The 9,315-nt window shown below is 51.7% G+C and overlaps 1 long non-coding RNA gene across 1 annotated transcript; it reads left to right on the top strand.

Annotated features, from left to right (window-relative positions):
- The first annotated feature begins 2,191 nt into the window (after nt 1–2,191).
- Nucleotides 2,192–6,983, top strand: LOC106731999 (uncharacterized). Its single transcript, XR_001368240.3, has 3 exons — nt 2,192–2,557; nt 3,489–3,583; nt 5,750–6,983. It is a non-coding gene; the product is annotated as an uncharacterized LOC106731999 (long non-coding RNA).
- Nucleotides 6,984–9,315: the final 2,332 nt, after the last annotated feature.

Genomic DNA, 9,315 nt, shown 5'->3' with positions numbered 1-9,315 from the left:
TGCAGCAGCAGTCTAAAAACTAAAAAGCGACCAGAAAATTGGGAATCATTAGGAAATGAACTGATAACGAGACAGAAAATATCATATTGCCTCTATATAAGTCATTTTATGCCCACATCTTGAAGACTGCATGCAGATTGGTCATCCCATTCAAAAATATATAGTGGGTTTAGAAAAGGTACAGAAAGGGCAACAGGAATGATTAGGGGTAAGGAACAACTTCCATATAAGCAGAGATTAACAAGACTGGGACTTTTCAGCTTGGAAAATAAATGACTAAACAATGGGAGGATTTGTTAGAAGTCTAGAAGATCATGAATGGTGTGGGAAATAGAATAAGGAAATGGGATTTATTCCTTCACTCACATCACACAAGAAGTTCATCCAAAGACATTTATAGGCAGCAGATTTAAAACAAATTATTTCTCCACTGTTAACCTGTGGAACTCTTTGCCAGGTGATAGTGGAAAGGCCCAAACCGTAACAGGGTTCCCATAAGGACAAAATTAATTCATGGAGGATAGACCCATCAATTGCTACTAGCCAGAATGGGCAAGGATGGTGTCCCTAGATTCTTTTTGCCAGAAGCTGGGAATGGGCAACAGGGGAGGGATCATTTGATGATTCTTTGTTCTGTTCATGCCTTCTGAAGCCCCGAGCATTGGCCACTGTGGGCAGACAGGACACTGGGCTAGATGGACAACTGGTCTGACCCACTCTGGCTGCTCTGATCTTATATAGAGTCCGAATGTGTCCCTTGGAAACAGGAGCAGGGTCTAGTAGGTTACAGCAGGGAGTAGCGATGGAGCCCGAGAGTCCTGAGAGTCTCTGTTACTCGCTGAAAAGAGAAAACGTAAGACGTTATATTAAAATTTTAAAACTAACCCGCATTCCTTAAGCGACTTGCCACACGGTGTCAGAACATGTTAGTGTTACAGCTGAGCGGGTCTCATATTTATTGACATTTTCATTCCTTTATATAGGAGTTAGATACAGTGCTCCTGTCAGCTAACTCCTATGTTATGTGCCCAAGAAAACCCCTTGAGTTTTCCAGTGCCTTAGCAGCCCTAGAAGGAGGTGATATGTGTGTGGGGGGAGGGGGAATGGAATCACTTCCCCCTCCCTCACTCCAATTTGCTGCTTGGCTTGTACTGAGCATGCTCAGTAACACGGCTGAAGCCGCTGTCCACCGTCTGCTCTCCCATGCTCTCACTCTCTGCCTTCCCCCTAACACGACATGCAGAGGTTGGGATCTGCTCCCCCTCCCAAATTTGAAATGCGCCCCTGCTGGGTCGGCCAGGCACTGACCCAGGCGAGGGAAGGCAAAGGCAGGGTGGGGACTTGGAAGGAGAACGTGGAGGGGTTGGTATTTATACGAGACACTCTTCTCATCCTCCCTGTCCAGCACATGCCCAGGAAGAGCTCCCAGGAGTGACGCCCACTGTTGAGATCCTCACAACCGGAGCAGCCACCTCCCCTCCGCAGGACGCCGTGTCCAGAGTCACCAGTTCCCCTCTGCAGAGCGGCACGACCGGAGCCACCACCTCCCCTCTGCAGGGCCCCGCGACTGGAGCTGCCACCTCCCCTCCGCAGGACGCCGCAACCGGAGTCACCAGTTCCCCTCTGCAGAGCGGCACGACCGGAGCCACCACCTCCCCTCCGCAGGGCGCCGTGTCCAGAGTCACCAGTTCCCCTCTGCAGAGAGGCACGACCGGAGCCGCCACCTCCCCTCCGCAGGGTGCCATGACCGGAGTCACCAGTTCCCCTCCGCAGGGCGCCGTGTCCAGAGTCACCAGTTCCCCTCTGCAGAGCGGCACGACCGGAGCCACCACCTCCCCTCTGCAGAGAGGCACGACCGGAGCCGCCACCTCCCCTCCGCAGGGCGCCGCAACCGGAGTCACCAGTTCCCCTCCGCAGGGCGCCGTGTCCAGAGTCACCAGTTCCCCTCTGCAGAGCGGCACGACCGGAGCCACCACCTCCCCTCCACAGGGCGCCATGACCGGAGCCACCACCTCCCCTCCGCAGGGCGCCGTGACCGGAGCCACCACCTCCCCTCCGCAGGGCGCCGTGACCGGAGCCACCACCTCCCCTCCGCAGGGCGCCGTGACCGGAGCCACCACCTCCCCTCTCTTGGGCGCCGTGACCAGAGTCGCCACCTCCCCTCCGCAGGGCGCTGTGACTGGAGCCACCACTTCCCCTCCGCAGGGTACCACGACCAGAGCCGCCACCTTCCCTCCACAGGGCACCGAGATCGGAGCCACCACCTCCCCTCTGCAGGGCGCCGTGACTGGAGATGCCACCTCCCCTCCGCAGGGCGCCGTGACTGGAGATGCCACCTCCCCTCTGCAGGGCGCCGTGACTGGAGATGCCACCTCCCCTCTGCAGGGCGCCGTGACTGGAGATGCCACCTCCCCTCCCGATTCCACTTCCTCTGCCCCAGCTCTCACCGCTCAGGACAGCACTACGCCTGGAATAGCCAGCACAGCCGCCTTGGCTCCCAGCATCCCTGATGCCAGCGCAGCCTCTGCCCCCAGCACCGCAGCTCCCCCCAGAACCGGTACGGTGACTGCTCAGGTGTTGCCAGGGAGCGCACTGTGCCCACAGCAATGGCGTGACAGTGACAGGACACAGCCTCCCATTGCAGCTCCCCTCCCAAGGGTGTGGGGCCCCGTCCCGTCACTCACACACAGCGCTAGCAAGACTTTATTGAACGGTCTCGCCCATATCTCCGGGGCGCTCCCAGATCTCCCAGAGCCGCTCACAGCCATGGCTAGGGATGGCTGGGTCGAGCTGTAGGTGAAAATAGTTTCGTTGTCAAATGGCTGGTGTGAATGGGACACAGTTCCACTGAGTCAATGGGGCCAGATCCCAGCTGGTATGAATGGAACACAGTTCCACTGAGTCAATGGGGCCAGATCCCAGCTGGTATGAATGGAACACAGTTCCACTGAGTCAATGGGGCCAGATCCCAGCTGGTATGAATGGGCCACAGTTCCACTGAGTCAATGGGGCCAGATCCCAGCTGGTATGAATGGAACACAGTTCCACTGAGTCAATGGGGCCAGATCCCAGCTGGTATGAATGGAACACAGTTCCACTGAGTCAATGGGGCCAGATCCCAGCTGGTATGAATGGGCCACGGTTCCACTGAGTCAATGGGGCCAGATCCCAGCTGGTATGAATGGGCCACAGTTCCACTGAGTCAATGGGGCCAGATCCCAGTGGGTCATGGCTCCACTGAATCAATGGGGCCAGATTCCAGTTTGTGTGAATGGGCTATGGTTCCATTGGCATCAGCATGGCCAGATCCCAGCTGGTGTGAAGTAGTGGCAGTAGTAGACTGTTATCCTCCAATGGGTGAGTCGCAGGAAGGGCTGTGACTCAGTTTACCAGTCTGTTCCTTTTTCTCTTGCTGAACAGTGATTGCAGAGGAAATGTTTCTGGCCCTGCTATATAGAATTGGCCCTTTCTGTCTTTCTTCTCCCCAGCCTCAGCCGTCAGCGGACTGCCATATTGGGCCGTCATCCTCATCTGCTTGGCTGCTGCCTTTGTCCTCCTCGTGCTGCTCTTCCTCCTGTGGGTTGTAAGTATCTAAGCTGTGGTGGGAAGGGGGATTCCCTACAACCAGTGCTTTTTTTGTTTTTTAAAAAAAGTGCCAGTACTCCAGGGGAAAGGTTGTTAAGAAAAAAAAAAAAGCCGGGGTGGGGCCGGCATTGCCCTTTTAAGAGATGTGGCCCCTTTAAGACACCTGGCCTAGCCGACTGTGTACGGAGGTGCTGGTACATTCCGTTCTTTCCAGGCAAACTCTGATTGGAGGTGCCGGTACCGTGCACCGGGCAGTACGTCACAAAAATAGCATTGCCTATAACCCTCATTCCATGAGGGTCAAGGGACTTGTTGGAATAGCACTTTATTTCAAAATTAGACCAAAATAAGATGCACAATTTGCGTAGCTCAAATTGCGTATCTTATTTCGACCTACGGGTGCAGCGTAGATGCTGAGTGACTCCGGTGTGAATCCAGAGTGACTCCACTGATGTCAATGGAGTTAAGGCTGGATTCTGATCTCTGTAACCCTGTGGCTGTGTCTAGACTGGCAAGTTTTTCTGCAAAATCATCTGCTTTTGCGGAAAAACGTACCAGCTGTCTACACTGGCCGCTTGAATTTCTGCAAAAGCACTGACGCTCTCATGTAAGAATGTCAGTGCTTTTGCGGAAATACGATGCTGCTCCCGTTCGGGCAAAAGTCTTTTTCCGAAAGACTTTTGCGCAAAGGGGCCAGTGTAGACAGCAGAGATTTCTTTTCCGCAAAAAAGCCCCGATCACAAAAATGGCGATCGGGGCTTTTTTGCGGAAAAGTGCATCTAGATTGGCCACGGATACTTTTCCACAAAAAGTGCTTTTGAGGAAAAGCATCCTGCCAATCTAGACGCGCTTTTCCGAAAATGCTTTGAACGGAAAACTTATCCGTTAAAAGCATTTCCGGAAAATCATGCCAGTGTAGACGTAGCCTGTATGAATCCAGAGTGACTCCACTCATGGAGTCAGGGCTCGATTTTGATCTGAGTGATCCTGGTGTGAATCGAGTGACTCCAGTGATCGTGGTGGAGTCAGGGCTGGATTCTCATGGAAATTTGACGGGGGGTAAATCCAGAGGCACCCCAACACACCCAGTGGAGTCTGAGCTGGTATCTTATCTCAGTCACACCAAAATCCACTGACTCCAAAGGATATATTACAGTTTATTGTGTCACAGCTGTTTGCAATAACACATTATGGCCCATAATCACTTACTTGGTAGACCTGGGTGGAATACTGGCCTTACTTACACCAGTGTAAATACACTAATTTCTTTGGAGTCACTCCAGATTTGGAGTAGGGTTACTGAAATCAGAATCAGCCTCTGACTCCAGAAATTACAGGGGGGAGGGTCATTCCAGATGTACACCAGGAAATCAATATCCAGCTCCTGATTCTATTGACATTAGTGAAGTCACTCCGGATTCACCAAGATCAGAATCCAGCCCTGAGATTCCATTGACATCAGTGGAGGGATTCCAGATTCACAGTGTGGTCAATTAGTTCAGAATGCAACTGTTGATATTAGTGGAGTCACTCCACAGTCACTTTGTGGTTACTAAGATCAGAATCCAAGATGAGTGGGAGCACTCCGGATTGACACTGGGGTCACTAAAATCAGAATCCAGCCCTGGTTCCACTGATATTAGTGGAGTCACTCCAGATTCACATTAGGTCGGGGGCGTCTCCTTGGCATCCTGACGCCATTGATATTAGTGGAGTCACTCCACATTCACACTGGGATCACCAAGATCAGAATCCAGCTCTGACTCCATTGACATTAGTGGAGTCACACCAGATTCACATTAGGTCGGGGGCGTCTCCTTGGCATCTTGACGCCATCGATATTAGTGGAGTCACTCCAGATTCACACCGGGATCACCAAGATCAGAATCCAGCCCTCACTCCACTGACATTAGTGGAGTCACTCCAGATTCACATTAGGTTGGGGGCGCCTCCTTGGCATCCTGACGCCATTGATATTAGTGGAGTCACTCCAGATTCACACTGGGATCACCAAGATCAGAATCTAGCCCTCACTCCACTGACATTAGTGGAGTCACTCTGGATTCACAACCAGAGCCACTTTGAGATCAGAATCCAGCCCTGATTCCACTGACTCTCTTAGCCTGGCCCCATTAATGAACCAAGTCTCCCCGTCTTGTTTCAGATCCCAAGATGCCCGCTGAAAAAACGTACCCAACCAACCGCCTACTTTGTGCACAACAGACACAGGGCGACTGAGTCTGGCATAGAGCTAGAGAGCTCATGAGGGAACTGGAGACACAAGAGAGCAGGAAGCGGGGAGCCCAGTAGAAAGATAGAGGGATGCAAAGACCTACCGACCCTGCACATGGGAAATCTACTCTGAGCTTCTCTCCTCCCCCACACAGACTCATTCCTCCAGTTATGGGGCGGAGGGGGGGGTCAACATATTTAAAAAGAGGCACCTCCCACTCGGTTCATTCAGGATTTGGTTTCTAACGCCCTTACGTATTAGAGATTACAAACTGGGGATAAAAATAATGCGCGTTATGCATTTAAATCCCAGAGAGTTTGGGATTAGTGCACACAGATTGAAAGTAACGGGTGATATGTGTTTTAATCCCTTACGCATTAGAAATTAGGGACTAAAATGATTATCCTTACAAATTGGAAATAGGGATGAGTGAATAAAATTAATGGGATTATGGGTTCACATAAGGAACTAAAATGAATGGGTGTTATGCATCCAAACATGGTAGATAGCAGGGAGTGAAATTTGGGGTTATGTGTCCAAATCCCTGAGGGTATGTCTACACTACAGCTCTATTTCGAATTAACTTAATTCAAAATAGTTCATTTGAATTAAGCGAATTCGAAATAACGCATCTACAAACTATTTTGAAATAGCGCGTCCACACTGAGTGGACCCTGAACCGAAGTTAAGGCTGGCTGGAACCAGTGCTGGCAGGGCATCAGGTTAGGACTTAGTGTGTGGGGCTGCTGCCTGAGGCTAACAGAGCTCCATGCTTAAAGGGACCCTACCCCCAACCCCGGACAGACAGTTCTCAGGGTTCCCCACTTGCTTGTCTACCTCGATGAGGGACAGCAAAGCAGTCCTGGCTTGGAGTGCCCGGAGTGCCCGCACTCAGGACACCGCAGCACTCGGCTACATGGAGCCAGAGCTGCCCGTGGGCACGCCGGTGCGTCTCGTGGGGTCGTTGCCATCAGCCCGGCTGCACTTGCTGCAGGCTGCCATCCGGGGGGTCCATCGGGGGGCTGTCAAGATCCAGGAGGCCCTGCGGGAGAGCGTCCACTCCGAGGAGCCCTCAGAGCCTCCCTGGTCCTCCCCACCTGGGGTTCGTGCCCCATCCTCCCTCACATCCTTCCACTTACCCCTCCCTGGCCCCCCTTCCTGATGTCAAATAAAAGACACATGTTCAAAAATAGAAACTGGATTTATTGAACAAAACTTGGGGGGTGGGGATGAACCTCTGGGGAGACTGGGAAAAGGAGGTGGGAGAGGGGAAGAGAGAGGGTGGGAGAGGGAAGGAGGAAACCTGGGGGGAGGGAGCTGGAAGGAGGAAGCAAGGGGAAGAAGGGGGAGGGGAAGCTCAGAGCCCAGCGTTGGGGGGTCTCGCCGGACCAACTTGATTTTCATGCAAACCTGCTCCTAGGTTCGCATGTGTTCTTTGGTGTCCAGGCTGGCAGCTATCCTGCCATAGACGGCCACATTCCTCTATCTAGTGCGGAGATCATGGACGTTGGGGGCATCCCCCCCAAACCTGAATAAGGTCCATGATCTCCACCCTGGACCAGGAAGGCGCCCGCCTTCTCCAGCCCCTGGCAGGCTCCTGGGAGCTGGCAGACTGCTCCTGGGGAGCGGTGGAGGGCTGGCTACCCGTGGCTTGCTGGCTCATGTTTTGGGCCCACTGGGTCTGGGAAGGGCCAGACGGAGGCATGGGCGAGCCGGGTAGCTGCCCAGGGTGCCAACTGATGAGGGGCACCTGATGGCAGCTGTAAGGGGTGCGCGGCGTCCCTTACAGCTGCCATCAGGAGCCATGCGCCCGGCTCCAGCAACACTGGGTTTTTTTAAGGTTTTTTTCGTGTAGCCGTGGACTAGGCTATTTTGAAATAAAGTCAGTTATTCCGAAATAATTCTGCTGTGTGTAGACATAGCCTTAGAGACTAACAAAAATATATAGTATATAGTATCATAAGCTTTCTTGGGCAAAACCCACATCTTCAGATTCTGAGCGGGAGTGGAAATCGGGAATTGAAATTAACAGGTGTTATGTGTCTAGATCCTTCAGTGTAGCTTTTAGGGATTGAAATTAATGACAATGCATCTAATCTCTGTAGAAATTAGTGTTTATATATTAGGTGTAATATATTGGAGATTTATGTGTCTAAGTCCTTTGTTGATTAGAGATTAGCATTTAAGCATGAGTGATCAAAAGCAATAGGATGAAGTTTCTAAACACATGGGGCAGGTGTTAATTAGAAGTTGGTGGTTCAGAAGTAAGAGGTTTATGCCTCTGAACTCTTGAGAGATTAGTTATTCACAATCAGGTAGGAGCAAGGGAAGTGAATGGATAAAATGTGTCTAAATTCCTTGGCCGTTAATGAAATCCTCAACGTTGTACGTTTGCCAAAGACTGAGCTATTTACCGGCACAGCCACTGCAAGAATTGTAGGAATGCCACTCACGTACGTAGAACATTAAACAGGTGGAGTGTTATCCTCTTGTGGATTAATTCAAGTTCTTTTCCCCGTTCTGTGTGGGAACAATTATCGGCTAAAGTCAAGCATGTAATTATTTTGGTGGTACTTATGTGCAACAGGTGTACTTTTCTCACAAGAGAGCTGCACGGGTTCTTCCTTGAATGAGTGCTGGTAAATCTCTCTGAATCCCAAGAAAAGAAATGTATCCGAAGACATCGTGGCATTTCTAGGGCTGCCCCCATTGAGCACGGTCGGATCATGCAATGCCAGCCTGCAAAAATGGAAACCCACCTAAAGGTGTCTTTGCAGGGAAGAAAATTGCAGGAGCTGGTTGCAAAAGACAAACACACAGCTGGGATCCGATTTGCAACCCAGGACACCGGTGATGCATAGGAACCGTTCAGGGCACCAGGAACAAAGCGCAGCTTGAATTTCTCTAGTCTGGCACCCTCAGGACCTCACTGGTACTGAGCCAGAGAATTTCTCGGGCCATGGGAGGTCAATTCTGTCTAGCAGCATCACCAACACTTCTACTTCTTGCTGGGCTCTTAGAAGACATTAGGGCCAAATTAGAGCTAAAGAACAACGCAGAATGCTAAGAGTCAGGACTGGTGGCTGTAAACCAACTTTGTGGGATGGCGGGAAACTTGGCCACACCCATGATCAATGGATATCCGGCGAACTAACATCATGCTGGACCACGGAGGTTGGCAGACCAGAGAGTGCCGGACTAGAGAGGTTCAACTTGTAGTTACAGCAGTAGGCTGGGAACGAGCTACTTTTGTCAGCTGATTGGGAGGCAAAGAAGGAACCACCTCCTAGCTAAAGAGAACAAAAGGGAGGGGTGGAGCATGACCCATCCCATAATTCTCTGGGTCACCTCGGTAACCCCCCACCTCCGTGACCACTTTTCTGTTCCTCATTCCTGAGCTCAAAGAGCAATTGTCTTGGTTGGGTGAGCAGTGGGGGGAACCCGTTCCCACACGGTTCCTTACTTTCTCCCACGTCAGTCACGCAGGGGCGGTCCTA

This window comes from Pelodiscus sinensis, chromosome 32 (assembly GCF_049634645.1).
Source record: "Pelodiscus sinensis isolate JC-2024 chromosome 32, ASM4963464v1, whole genome shotgun sequence".
Classification (NCBI taxonomy): Eukaryota; Metazoa; Chordata; order Testudines; family Trionychidae; genus Pelodiscus; species Pelodiscus sinensis.
This window is presented reverse-complemented; position numbering and strand designations above follow the sequence as displayed.